We start from the raw sequence: 14,556 nt of genomic DNA, 5'->3' as shown, positions 1-14,556 counted from the left end.
TTGATGGTGTATGTTCGGGCATTCGAACCTTTTCTTACCCGCTTTTTACAAACTATGCTCGGACATTCACACCTTCTTGCAGCGAAACACCTCCGCTCCCTCTTTTGATTGTGTATGTTCGGGCATTCAAACCTTTTCTTACCCGCCTTTTACAAACTATGGTCGGACATTCAAACCTTCTTGTGGCCGAACACATCCACTTCTGCTTTTGATGATGTATAGTTGGGCATTCACACCTCTTCTTACCCATTTTTCAGTAATTATTGGTGGACATTCAGACCTTCTTGCAGCTGAACACCTCTGCTCCCGCTTTTGATGGTGTATAGTCGGGCTTTCGAGGCTTTTCTTACCCGCGTTTTACAAACCATGGTCGGACATTCACAGCTTCCTCTCCACCATACTTGTATGGTGGGATATTCACACCCACTTGCATCCGAAGACCTCCGCCCCCACTTTTGTTGATATTTAGTCGGTCGTTCACACCTTACCCGTTTTCTTGCCGCCAAACACCTCTGATCTCGCTTTTGATGATGTAAGATTGGGCATTCAGACCTTGCTTTTCCTGCTTTTCACCAACTATAGACGGACATTCACACCTTCTTGCAGCCGAACACTTCCGCTCCACCTTTTAGGTTTCTATCACACCTTTTTTTTCACCGCATTTTATAGATTATGGTTGGAAATTCTCAACCACTCATCCGAAGACCTCTCTTCCCGCTTTTGTTAATATATTTGAACTTTAGTCAGACATTCACACCTACTTGCAGCCGAAGACCTCCGCCCCCACTTTTGTTGATATTTAGTCGGTCGTTCACACCTTACCCGTTTTCTTGCCGCCAAACACCTCTGATCTCGCTTTTGATGATGTAAGATTGGGCATTCAGACCTTGCTTTTCCTGCTTTTCACCAACTATAGACGGACATTCACACCTTCTTGCAGCCGAACACTTCCGCTCCACCTTTTAGGTTTCTATCACACCTTTTTTTTCACCGCATTTTATAGATTATGGTTGGAAATTCTCAACCACTCATCCGAAGACCTCTCTTCCCGCTTTTGTTAATATATTTGAACTTTAGTCAGACATTCACACCTACTTGCAGCCGAACACCACCTCTCTAGCTTTTGATGATGTATGGTCCGGCATTCTTACCGTTTCTAACACATTTTTCAGCAATTATGGTAGGACATTCACACCTTCTTGCAGCTGAACACCTCCTCTCCCACTTATGATCATGTGCAGATTGATTTTCGAAAATTTTCTTTCATGTTTTCTAGCAATTAATTATGGACATTTAGACCTTCTTGCAGCTGAACACCTCCGCTCCCGCTTTTGATCATACATTGTCAGGCATTCGAACCTTGTCTTACAAACTTTAGTCAAACATTCACACCTTTTTGCAGCCGAACACAGTTTTTTTCAGCCGAACTTGGGCATTCGAACCTTTTCATACCCACTTTTTACCAACTATGGTCGGACATTCAAACCTTCTTGTAGCCGAACACATCCAGTCCTGCTTTTGATGATGTATGTTCAGGCATTCGAACCTTTTCTTACCAGCTTTTTACAAACTATGCTCGGACATTCAAACCTTCTTGTAGCCGAACACATCCACTCCTGCTTTTGATGATGTATGGTTGGGCATTCGAACCTACTTGTTGCCCGCTTTTCATTAATTATGGGTGGACATTCACACCTTGTCGCAGCCAAACACCTCCGCTCCCTGTTTTGATCATGTATCGTTGGACATTTGCACCTTTTCTCACCCGCTTTTTGCAAACTATGGTCGGCCATTCACAGCTTCCTCTCCACCATACTTCTATGGTGGGATATTCACACCCACTTGCATCCGAAGACCTCCGCCCCCACTTTTGTTGATATTTAGTCGGTCATTCGCACCTTACCCACTTTTGGCAAACTATGGCCTTCTTGCAGCCAAAAACCTCTGATCTCGCTTTTGATGATGTAAGGTTGGGCATTCAGACCTTGCTTCACCTGCTTTTCACCAAATATAGTCGGACATTCACACCTTCTTGCAGCCGAACACTTCCGCTCCACCTTTTAGTTTTCTATGGGGCATTCACACCTTTTTTTTCACCGCATTTTATAAAAACACCACAGGAACACCGTATTGAGGCTTTGTTCTGACCGCTCATTCGGTGTCGCGTTTCTTTCAAGCAATTCTCCTGGTTAGCCCGCACTCGGCTCGCTCCCAGAGCCGTGTTAAAGTCTACTTCGCATTCACTCTCTTTTCTCAGCAGACTAAAAGAAAGTTTCATCTTGGGCTCCCTGAAACTTCCATCCTGCACCGCTGTTTGCTTTTTCACAAGAGCAGAGGAGAGCGCACCGTTCCCAGGGGCACTACAGTACCGGGTCGATGCTTGGAGTGAACGGAGCAAGCTCCTTTTTCAACTCCTATTGATACAAATCCATTTAATATGTAGTCCTCGCATAGAGGACACATCAGACATTAAACTGATAAGAACAGATACTACACTTGATCTTAGCCAAAAGGCCGAGAAGCGATAACTGTCCACTGGTTCACGTCCGAGGGCCCTTCCTGGCACAATGCGCACTTGTAGCGGTGTTCTTTTTATGGCCATATTGTCACTTTGCACCTCGGCCCACCCGCTGCACTGAGCACTCTTCAGCCCTTTTAAATGGTATAACTTTACACTACCGCACGCTCCAGCGAGCACCATTCAAGCAACAACTTTGCACTCCAGCTTCGAACATTGGCACAGTCGCAACAAGTAAGGCGACTCTACTCAGAGAAGTCACTCTGCACAGTAACAAGATTTCTTTTGCACAGACAGAAAGGGCTTCATCCGCAAAGGTAAAGCCTGCCAAAAATAGAAACAACTCATTAGTGCTGCTCAACGTTGTACTTTGCAGTAAAACAAAGAGCAAATCTAAAGATTCAGGAATCCGAGAATAAGCTTACTTCCATGAGTTCTTCACGATTTCGGATTTTTCTATAAAATGAATTCCTTCACTCAAACTAAATTAAAACTGCTAAACCGCTAATCTGTTACATGCAAGGCAGATGTCAAATTCACCGAAATAGAATCTAAGGGTATTTGGCCAATCGAGCTGTAGCAGCTTCGGTAAAAGAGTATAAGTTGAAGAGTTTGTGAATAAAGGTGTGCGCACACATAGTGAGTTGTAGGAAAATAGGCAGGGAGCAATGCCGGCTGGGGTATAGGTTCTTGTATGTTGTCTGACTGTTTGATTTGAATGTGTTGTGTAAGTGTCCTGTTGAATGTTACATGTTTGGGCTTTGACACGCTTCACTGTGGTTGTTAACTGTGTGGTGTGTCCTGAAATGTTATATGTTTGGGCTGTGTGACATGCTTAATGCTTTTCAGTAGCAACCCACTTATTCATATATAGCAACTGACAACATAAGAAGTCCGGACATACTTTGATAGTAGTTGTAGAAGTATCCTTATTGATAATAGATAAACTAATTCATAGTGATAGAACAGTAGATGAACAGGTGCCTGCACATGTCTCATGAAAATAAAATGGGTGTATGATTGCTGACGGCAGAGCAATACTGCCAAACTTATGAGTTCTTGTGGCAAACTTGATTCAGTGTCTTGACGTTTATACGCTGTTTCGCTGACTTGTCACAAGAAACAAAGTGTGTTTGATAAGATCCGACCATTTTATTACGGGAGGATCAGTATGTATGGATTCTGATGTGACTGATAAACTCATTCGTATCTTAAGCATAATCTAATACGTGAGACAACGCCCTGGCACACAATCAAAAAAAAAAAGAGAGAGAGCGGTTTTGTGTCCCCACAGTCCATAATGTAGAAAAGAGAGAAAAAAGCCTTTCTGATTTGTTGTGTGTGCTCACAGTGCAGAGTGTAGAGAAAAGAGAGAAAAGAAAGCCGTTTTGGTGTCACGGGTGTTGTGACTTACACACACACATTTCTGAATTGAGAAAGGAAATTATTTTAGAGGAAGCACTAGAGTTTAGATCCCACATTTGTTGATAGGCATTCATTTAATTTTTCTTTTAATCAGTTTTAAAGTGAATACTAACTGAGAAATGAAAAAGGTGAAGAGTTTAGAAGCTTGGTTCAAGAGCAAAACTTGGTTTATGATCAGCTGAGTCTCTAAACAGAACAGCAAAGGGCTTCATCGAACATTTAAAAAAGATTCAGATTGTTAGAATATCCAGAATTTATAGGAATGGTGGTGATTACTCTTATTTTCTAGAATGGAAATAACTGCACCATGTCTGTTTTATGAATTTAAGGGGCTAAAAAGTTTTGTTCTCGTTTTTCTATGATTAACCGAATGTATGTGAGAGTCCAAACAGACAGAAGGGTTACGGCCGAGCGCTGGACCTTCCAAAAAAGATGAGACAGGCTGGACCCGTGCCATACTAGTTAAGGCCTGCCTGTGGATAACAGGTTCTTTAAACTCTCACACACACAAACTCACACACGTTCGCACACATACACCCATACACACACACATTCTTGAACTTGCTGCAAGATTAAACCTTTGCATTAACTGACTCCAGCAACTCTGAGTCTCATTGAGAGACTTTTCTCAACAATTGGGTCCTCAAACCAGATCTCAACGTTTTTTCCGCTTTCCAGGGTCGGAGCTGAAACCGTGCACAGTACTCCTAATGAAAGACCCCCTGCTGAATTGCGGTAATTAGGGGCCAGTGTCCACTGAAAGGGGGAAAAAGGGACGAGATCGTACTTTTGAATCAATGGCCAGAAGCCATTGGCAGTGCAGGCATCAACAATAATGGTGTTATTTCACCCATTAACACTTAAGGTACCTCATGCAGTGGCTGTGATATGGTTACTTAACAAAATATCTTTACAAGACATCTCTCCTACATAACAGTTCTTCTTTCACAGCCACACCTTGTTGTCGAGAGATGTGCTACACTTAATCCATCCACACTGCTACCTACCCCACAGATGGAAAGCCAGAAATAACCATCAGTGTTTTACCCAGGCCAGACTTAACTGATATACGTTATGAAAATGCAGAAATAACTATATTTATTCAACAGATCAAGGAAAAAAACCCTGATGGCACAAATGCTACAGGATTTGCAGTAGTAACAGAAACATAAGTTTTCTTAAAACAACCACTACCAAAAAATTACTCTGTTCAAGCAGTCGAATTGGTAGCTTTAACTGAAGCTTGTAAATTAAACAACAAAAAGGTTGTTAACGTTTACACTGACAGTCAGTATGCCTTCTCAACTGTACATGTGTTAACACAGCATTGGAAAAACAGGTATGTTGACATCCACAGCTAAATGTATAAACTACAAATATTTTAGCATTATTAGATGTTATTCAATTGCCATCTACAATAGACTCGTATGAATGACCGGAAGGAAAACCATACTGCCAAAGAATTTGTTTAAATATGCTGCAGTATTGAGCCACGGACCATGTCATGTCTCAACGGGAGGGATGGAAGCAATAATGAACCAGGTTTTTACAGCATATGGTTTTACTAATTATTAAAAACATTTTTTTAGAATAAATAAATGAATAAAGTTTTGTCTAGCAGGTCAAATATGTGCAAAATACATTCCACAGGGCAATCTAAGACCAAAACGAAGATAATTCCCTAAGCCAGTGTATCTTTTTCAACATATTTGTTTGGATTTCATTATTTCATTATTTTGTAGATTTCATTGAACTAAATTAATGTTAAGGGAAACGATTCTGCTCAGTGACAACAGAGGTTTTTACCAAATGGTCTGAAATATTTCCATGTGCACAAGCAGATGCACTCTCAGTAGCAAAATCACGCGTAAAATAACTCATTTCTAGATTTGAAATTCCTGAAAAGATCTTCAGTGATAATTTGACACACTTTGTAAACAATGTCATCTCACTGATGGCAAAGAACTTAAAATAGACCTTAGAAACCACTGTGATATAGAAGGTTTCGCTAACACATTGGAATTGTTTTACTATTTACATATGCATGTGCAGTGAAGAATTGCTTGCTGCTGATAAATGCAAAGAAGAACAGCTTACACATAAATGCTCACATATAGGCTGCTGAATGCAATGAAGACCTGCTTATCCAGTAAAGTTCAATGTCAATGTGTAATATTCAATTAGGATTTGCAAAACAGTGAAGTTAAACAATGAATGGGTCCATAGTCGGTATGAGAAGACTACAGGAATATTTACCTGGGTGTACGTTCAAACAGAGATGAGAAAATTGCGATAAATTATTGTTTGTTTGTTTGTTAGTATGTATATGAATGTTATGTGTATAAACTGTGTTGAGTTGTAGTTACTCAGTAGTGTCTCAGTGAAACAACCGACGGGGGAAGCCTTGCGGTGACAACAAAAGCAGTGTTTTACTGATCAGTCAAGTTGCTCCAGTGTACTCCATACAAACTGGTTGGCTACTGAAAGGGATAGAAAATGGGGAATACTTGTTTTAAAGCAAACAAGGAATTAGATGGGAAAAATACATGTTTTAACGGGACCCAGACAATATTAAATACTCAGACAGATGGGAGAAGAAGTGTAGTTTTGTAGGAAATCACAAAATTATTACATAAAATGAGTGAAATCAATTGAAGAATGCCTTTCTGAAGAGCTGTTTACCACAGATGAGCAGCTTTGCGACCAAGCACATTGTAGATCGCTTTACTGCCAAAATGATCTAGTTTAATGGATTGGTTTAGACATTTATAACAGCATTTTAAGAACAAAGAGAGAAACAAAAAGGGACAACGCTTCATGGTGGAAGGTGATGTATAAATAACTGTGTATATGATGAAGGAGAGACCATTTGAGCAGCACAGCCATTTCGCAGCACAGGGACAGCAGTCCAAGTTAAAGGATCTCCCATGTGGTATCACCTGTCACACTGTGTCAAGGCATCAAAAGAAGAAAAAATCACCAAACTCAAGGACAAAGAGACGAAGACTCCGGTGAACGAAGAGAGAGGACTTACAAACCAGAAATACAAAAGGATGCTCGATATCAAGATCCAGAAGAAGAGGCTAACAATGCCACGAACACTTACGATGCTGGGAATGATGCCAGCAATGAACAGAGAAGAAGATTCAGTGTCATCAATCTGCAACACGTGCCTCTAATGAGGGGGTGAATATAGAATCCTCAACGATTACAACGTCTCTGGGAACTGTGACAACAACAAGGTTTAAACCATTTTGATATATATTGTAACCTATTGGCTAAGGAATAGTGCTGAAAATGAGGTAAATCTAATCCACCACTGTCCTTGGTCTTCTGTAGGGTTTTTAAACTAATACGTGGTGGTTTGTTTTTCCACAGAAATTTGGAGATGCATGAATCTAGTGACTTAAACCAAGTAGCAGATGGTTTTATGGGGATCATTGAGAACAAATAGTTAACTTTTGGTAGTATCATCATTTTAATGGTTGTAACTCTCCCCATAAGTGATATAGGTAAGGACTTCCAACGAGAGAGATCGTCCTCTACTCTCTTTACTAATTGCACATAATCCATCTGTACTTATCAGTTTAATATGTGATATGTCTATGCAAGGACTACATATTAAATGGATTTTTATCAATAGGAGTTGAAAAAGGAGCTTGCTCCGTTCACTCCAAGCATCGACCCGGTACTGCAGTGCCGCTGGGAACGGTGCGCTCTCCTCTGCTCTTGTGAAAAAGCTAACAGCGGTGCAGGATGGAAGTTTCTTTTAGTCTGCTGAGAAAAGAGAGTGAATGCGAAGTAGACTTTAACACGGCTCTGGGAGCGAGCCGAGTGCGGGCTAACCAGGAGAAATGCTTGAAAGAAACGCGACACCGAATGAGCGGTCAGAACAAAGCCTCAATACGGTGTTCCTGTGGTGTTTTTATAAAATGCGGTGAAAATAAAGGTGTGAATGCCCCATAGAAAACTAAAAGGTGGAGCGGAAGTGTTCGGCTGCAAGAAGGTGTGAATGTCCGACTATATTTGGTGAAAAGCAGGTGAAGCAAGGTCTGAATGCCCAACCTTACATCATCAAAAGCGAGATCAGAGGTTTTTGGCTGCAAGAAGGCCATAGTTTGCCAAAAGCGGGTAAGGTGCGAATGACCGACTAAATATCAACAAAAGTGGGGGCGGAGGTCTTCGGATGCAAGTGGGTGTGAATATCCCACCATACAAGTATGGTGGAGAGGAAGCTGTGAATGGCCGACCATAGTTTGCAAAAAGCGGGTGAGAAAAGGTGCGAATGTCCAACCATACATGATCGAAACAGGGTGTTTGGCTGCGACAAGGTGTGAATGTCCACCCATAATTAATGAAAAGCGGGCAACAAGTAGGTTCGAATGCCATACCATACATCATCAAAAGCAGGAGTGGATGTGTTCGGCTACAAGAAGGTTTGAATGTCCGAGCATAGTTTGTAAAAAGCGGGTAAGAAAAGGTTCGAATGCCCGAACATACACCATCAAAAGAGGGAGCGGAGGTGTTCCGCTGTAAGACGGTGTGAATGTCCGACCATAGTTGGTAAAAAGTGGGTATGAAAAGGTGCGAATGCCCAAATTCGGCTGCAAAAAACTGTGTTCGGCTGCAAAAAGGTGTGAATGTTCGACTAAAGTTTGTAAAAAGCGGGTAAGACAAGGTGCGAATGCCTGACAATGTATGATCAAAAGCGGGAGCGGAGGTGTTCAGCTGCAAGAAGGTCTAAATGTCCATAATTAATTGCTAGAAAACATGAAAGAAAATTTTCGAAAATCAATCCGCACATGATCATAAGTGGGAGAGGAGGTGTTCAGCTGCAAGAAGGTGTGAATATCCTACCATAATTGCTGAAAAATGTGTTAGAAACGGTAAGAATGCCGGACCATACCTCATCAAAAGCTAGAGAGGTGGTGTTCGGCTACAAGTAGGTGTGAATGTCTGACTAAAGTTCAAATATATTAACAAAAGCGGGAGGAGAGGTCTTCGGATGAGTGGTTGAGAATTTCCAACCATAATCTATAAAATGCGGTGAAAAAAAAGGTGTGATAGAAACCTAAAAGGTGGAGCGGAAGTGTTCGGCTGCAAGAAGGTGTGAATGTCCATCTATAGTTGGTGAAAAGCAGGAAAAGCAAGGTCTGAATGCCCAATCTTACATCATCAAAAGCGAGATCAGAGGTGTTTGGCGGCAAGAAAACAGGTAAGGTGTGAATGACCGACTAAATATCAACAAAAGTGGGGGCGGAGATCTTCGGATGCAAGTGGGTGTGAATATCCCACCATACAAGTATGGTGGAGAGGAAGCTGTGAATGGCCGACCATAGTTTGCAAAAAGCGGGTGAGAAAAGGTGCGAATGTCCAACCATACATGATCAAAAGAGGGAGCGGAGGTGTTTGGCTGTGACAAGGTGTGAATGTCCACCCATAATTAATGAAAAGCGGGCAACAAGTAGGTTCGAATGCCCAACCATACATCAACAAAAGCAGGAGTGGATGTGTTTGGATACAAGAAGGTTTGAATGTCCGAGCATAGTTTGTAAAAAGCGGGTAAGAAAAGGTGCGAATGCCCGACAAAGTATGATCAAAAGAGGGAGTGGAGGTTTTCGGCTACAAGGTTTGAATGTACGACCATAGTTTGTAAAAAGCGGGTAAGAAAAGGCTAAAATACCCAACTCTACACAATCAATAGCTGGAGCGGAGTTGTTCGGCTAAAAGAAGGTATGAAAGTCCGACCATGGTTTGTAAAAAGCGGGTAAGAAAAGGTTCGAATGCCAAAATATACACCATCAAAAGCGGAAGCCGAGGTGTTCGGCTGCAAGTAGGTGTGAATGTCAGATCATAATTTGTAAAAAGCTGATGAGAAAGGTGTGAATGACCAACAATAATTGCTGAAAAATGTGTTAGAAAAGGTAAGAATGCCGGCCCATTCATCATCAAAAGCGGGAGAAGAGGTGTTCGGCTGCAAGAAGCTGTGAATGTCCAGCCATAATAACTCAAAAACGGGTAAGAAAAGGTAGTATTGCCAGACCATAAATGATCAAAACAGGGAGCGGAGGTGTTCCGCTGTAAGAAGGTGTGAATGTCCCACCATAATTGGTAAAAAGCGGGTAAGAAAAGGTTAAAATACCCGACTGTACACAATCAATAGCGGGAGCGGAGTTGTTTGGCTACTAAAAGGTGTGAAAGTCCGACCATGGTTTGTAAAAAGCGGGTAAGAAAAGTTGCGAATGCCGGACAATGTATGATCAAAAGAGGGAACGGAGGTTTTCGGCTGCAAGAAGGTCTAAATGTCCAACCATAATTTGTAAAAACCGGGGAAGAAAAGGCTCGGAAGCCCGACTATACACCATCAAAAGCGAGGTGTTCAGCTGCAAGAAGGTCTGAATGTCCATCAATAATTGCTAGAAAACATGAAAAAAAATGTTCGAATATCCAACCGCACATGATCATAAGTGGGAGAGGAGGTGTTCAGCTGCAAGAAGGTGTGAATGTCCACCCATAATTCCTCAAAAATGGGTAAAAAAAAAGGTGCGAATGCCCAACCATACATCATCAAAAGCAGGACTGGATGTGTTCGGCTACAAGAAGGTGTGAATGTCCGACCGTAGTTGGTAAAAAGCGGGTAAGAAAAGGTTAAAATACCCGACTGTACACAATCAATAGCGGGAAGGGATGTGTTCGGCTACAAGAAAGTGTGAAAGTCCAACCATGTTTTGTAAAAAGTGGTTAAGAAAAGGTGCGAATGCCCGACAATGTATGATCAAAAGAGGGAGCGGAGGTTTTCGGCTGCAAGAAGGTCTGAATGTCCAACCATAATTTGTAAAAACCGGGGAAGAAAAGGCTCGAAAGCCCGACTATACATCATCAAAAGCGGGAGCGGAGGTGTTCAGCTGCAAGAAGGTCTCAATGTCCATCAATAATTGCTAGAAAACATGAAAGAAAATTTTCGAATATCAAACCGCACATGATCATATGCGGGAGAGGAGGTGTTCAGCTGCAAGATGGTGTGAATGTCCACCCATAATTCCTGAAAAATGGGTAAAAAAAAGGTGCGAATGCCCAACCATACAACATCAAAAGCAGGTGTGAATGTCAGATCATAATTTGCAAAAACCTGATGAGAAATGGTGAGAATGCCCGACTATACACCATCAAATGCGGGAGCGGAGGTGTTCGGCTGTGAGTAGGTGTGAATGTCCGACCATACTTGCTGAAAAATATGACAAAGCAGTTTTCACTTGGTTTGAGTGAAGGAATTCATTTTCTATCAAAATCCGAAATTGTGTAGAACTCGTGGAAATAAGTTTATTCTCGGATTCCTAAAGGTTTAGTGTTGTTCTTTGGTATACTGCAAAGTAATACTTTCTATTTTGTTGAAACCGATTCAGACATGGATAAATATGAAGGACAAAGCAGTTTTAACTTGGTTTGAGTGAAGGAATTCATTTTATATCAAAATCCAAAATTGTGTAGAACTGGTGAAAAGAAGCTTATTCTCGGATTCCTAAAGGTTTAGTGTTGTTCTTTGGTATACTGCAAAGTAATACTTTCTATTTTGTTGAAACCCATTCAGACATGGATAAATATGAAGGACAAAGCAGTTTTAACTTGGTTTGAGTGAAGGAATTCATTTTATATCAAAATCCAAAATTGTGTAGAACTGGTGAAAAGAAGCTTATTCTCGGATTCCTAAAGGTTTAGTGTTGTTCGTTGGTATACTGCAAAGTAATACTTTCTTTTTTGTTGAAACCTATTCAGACATGGATAAATATTAAGGACAAAGCAGTTTTAACTTGGTTTGAGTGAAGGAATTCATTTTATATCAAAATCCGAAATTGTGTAGAACTGGTGATAAGAAGCTTATTTTCGGATTTCTAAAGGTTTAGTGTTGTTCTTTGGTATACTGCAAAGTAATACTTTCTTTTTTGTTGAAACCTATTCAGACATGAATAATAGAAAGTATTACTTTGCAGTATACCAAAGAACAACAATAAACCTTTAGGAATCCGAGAATAAACTTATTTCCACGAGTTCTACACAATTTCGGATTTTGATATAAAATGAATTCCTTCACTCAAACCAAGTTAAAACTGCTTTTTCCTTGATATTTATCCATGTCTGAATCGGTTTCAACAAAATAAAAAGTATTACTTTGCAGTATACCAAAGAACAACACTAAACCTTTAGGAATCCGAGAATAAACTTATTTCCACGAGTTCTACACAATTTCGGATTTCTATATAAAATGAAATCCTTCACTCAAACCAAGTGAAAACTGCTTTGTCATATTTTTCAGCAAGTATGGTCGGACATTCACACCTACTCACAGCCGAACACCTCCGCTCCCGCATTTGATGGTGTATAGTCGGGCATTCTCACCATTTCTCATCAGGTTTTTGCAAATTATGATCTGATATTCACACCTGCTTTTGATGATGTATGGTTGGGCATTCGCACCTTTTTTTACCCATTTTTCAGGAATTATGGGTGGACATTCACACCTTCTTGCAGCTGAACACCTCCTCTCCCGCATATGATCATGTGCGGTTTGATATTCGAAAATTTTCTTTCATGTTTTCTAGCAATTATTGATGGACATTGAGACCTTCTTGCAGCTGAACACCTCTGCTCCCGCTTTTGATGGTGTATAGTCGGGCTTCCGAGCCTTTTCTTCCCCTGTTTTTACAAATTATGGTTGGACATTCAGGCCTTCTTGCAGCCGAAAACCTCCGCTCCCTCTTTTGATCATACATTGTCGGGCATTCACACCTTTTCTTAACCGCTTTTTACAAAACATGGTCGGACTTTCACACCTTCTTGTAGCCGAACACATCCCTTCCCGCTATTGATTGTGTACAGACGGCCATTTTAACCTTTTCTTACCCGCTTTTTACCAACTACGGTCGGACATTCACACCTTCTTATGGCTGAACACCTCCGCTCCCTCTTTTGATGGTGTACGTTCGGGCATTCGAACCTTTTCTTACCCGCTTTTAACAAAGTATGCTCGGACATTCAAACCTTGTAGCCGAACACATCCAGTCCTGCTTTTGATGATGTATGGTTGGGCATTCGCACCTTTTTTTTTACCCATTTTTGAGGAATTATGGGTGGACATTCACACCTTCTTGCAGCTAAACACCTCCGCTCCCACTTATGATCATGTGCGGTTTGATATTCGAAAATTTTCTTTCATGTTTTCTAGCAATTATTGATGGACATTCAGACCTTCTTGCAGCTGAACCCCTCTGCTCCCGCTTTTGATGGTGTATAGTCGGGCTTTCGAGCCTTTTCTTCCCCGGTTTTTACAAATTATGGTTGGACATTCAGACCTTCTTTTAGCCGAAGACCTCCGCTCCCTCTTTTGATCATACATTGTCGGGCATTCGCACCTTTTCTTACCCGCTATTTACAAAACATGGTCGGACTTTCACACCTTCTTGTAGCCGAACACATTCGCTCCCGCTATTGATTGTGTACAGTCGGGTATTTTAACCTTTTCTTACCCACTTTTTAGCAACTACGGTCGGACATTCACACCTTCTTATGGCGGAACACCTCCGCTCCCTCTTTTGATTGTGTATGTTCGGGCATTCAAACCTTCTTGTGGCCGAACACATCCACTTCTGCTTGTGATGATGTATAGTTGGGCATTCACACCTTTTCTTACCCATTTCTCAGTAATTATTGGTGGACATTCAGACCTTCTTGCAGCTGAACACCTCTGCTCCCGCTTTTGATGGTGTATAGTCGGGCTTTCGAGGCTTTTCTTCAACCGTGTTTACAAATTATGGTTGGAAATTCAGACCTTGCAGCCGAACACCTCCGCTCCCTCTTTTGATCATACATTGTCGGGCATTCGCACCTTGTCTTACCCGCGTTTTACAAACCATGGTCGGACTTTCACACCTTCTTGTAGCCGAACAACTCCGCTCCCGCTATTGATTGTGTACAGTCGGGTATTTTAACCTTTTCTTACCCGCTTTTTACCAATTATGGTCGGACATTCACACCGTCTTACAGCGGAACACCTCCGCTCCCAAATTTGATGGTGTATGTTCGAGCATTCGAACTTTTTCTTACCCACTTTTTACAAGCTATGGTCGGACATTCAAACCTTCTTGTAGCAGAACACATCCACTTCTTCTTTTGATGATGTATGGTTGGGCATTCGCACCTTTTCTTACCCATTTTTCAGGAATTATGGGTGGAAATTCACACCTACTTGCAGTCGAAAAGCTCTGCTCCCACTTTTGATTATGTTTGGTTGGATATTCGAACCTTTTCTTAACTGCTTTTTACAAACTTTGGTCGGACGTTCACACCTTCTTGCAGCCGAACACCTCCGCTTCCGCTTATGATGGTATATATTCGGGCATTCGAACCTTTTCTTACCCGCTTTTTACCAACTATGGTCGGACATTCGCACCATCTTACAGCGGAACACCTCCGCTCCCTCTTTTGATGGTGTATTTTCGGGCATTCGCACCTTTTCTTACCCGCTTTTTACAAACTATGGTTGGACATTCAAACCTTCTTGTAGCCGAAAACCTCCACTCCCTCTTTTGATCATACATTGTCGGGCATTCGCACCTTTT

The 14,556-nt window shown here is 41.5% G+C and overlaps 1 non-coding gene and 1 pseudogene across 1 annotated transcript; one reads left to right on the top strand and one right to left on the bottom strand.

The window, feature by feature from the left end:
* Positions 1-2,335: 2,335 nt before the first annotated feature.
* LOC140283568 (U2 spliceosomal RNA) lies at positions 2,336-2,526 on the bottom strand. The gene has a single exon (XR_011910162.1). It is a non-coding gene; the product is annotated as a U2 spliceosomal RNA (small nuclear RNA).
* Positions 2,527-7,488: 4,962 nt separating this feature from the next.
* On the top strand, positions 7,489-7,665 carry LOC140283406 (U2 spliceosomal RNA; annotated as a pseudogene).
* The last annotated feature ends 6,891 nt before the right edge of the window (positions 7,666-14,556 follow it).

Source organism: Leuresthes tenuis, unplaced genomic scaffold (genome assembly GCF_036924035.1).
Source record: "Leuresthes tenuis unplaced genomic scaffold, fLeuTen1.0.hap1 SCAF_23, whole genome shotgun sequence".
Classification (NCBI taxonomy): Eukaryota; Metazoa; Chordata; class Actinopteri; order Atheriniformes; family Atherinopsidae; genus Leuresthes; species Leuresthes tenuis.
This window is presented reverse-complemented; position numbering and strand designations above follow the sequence as displayed.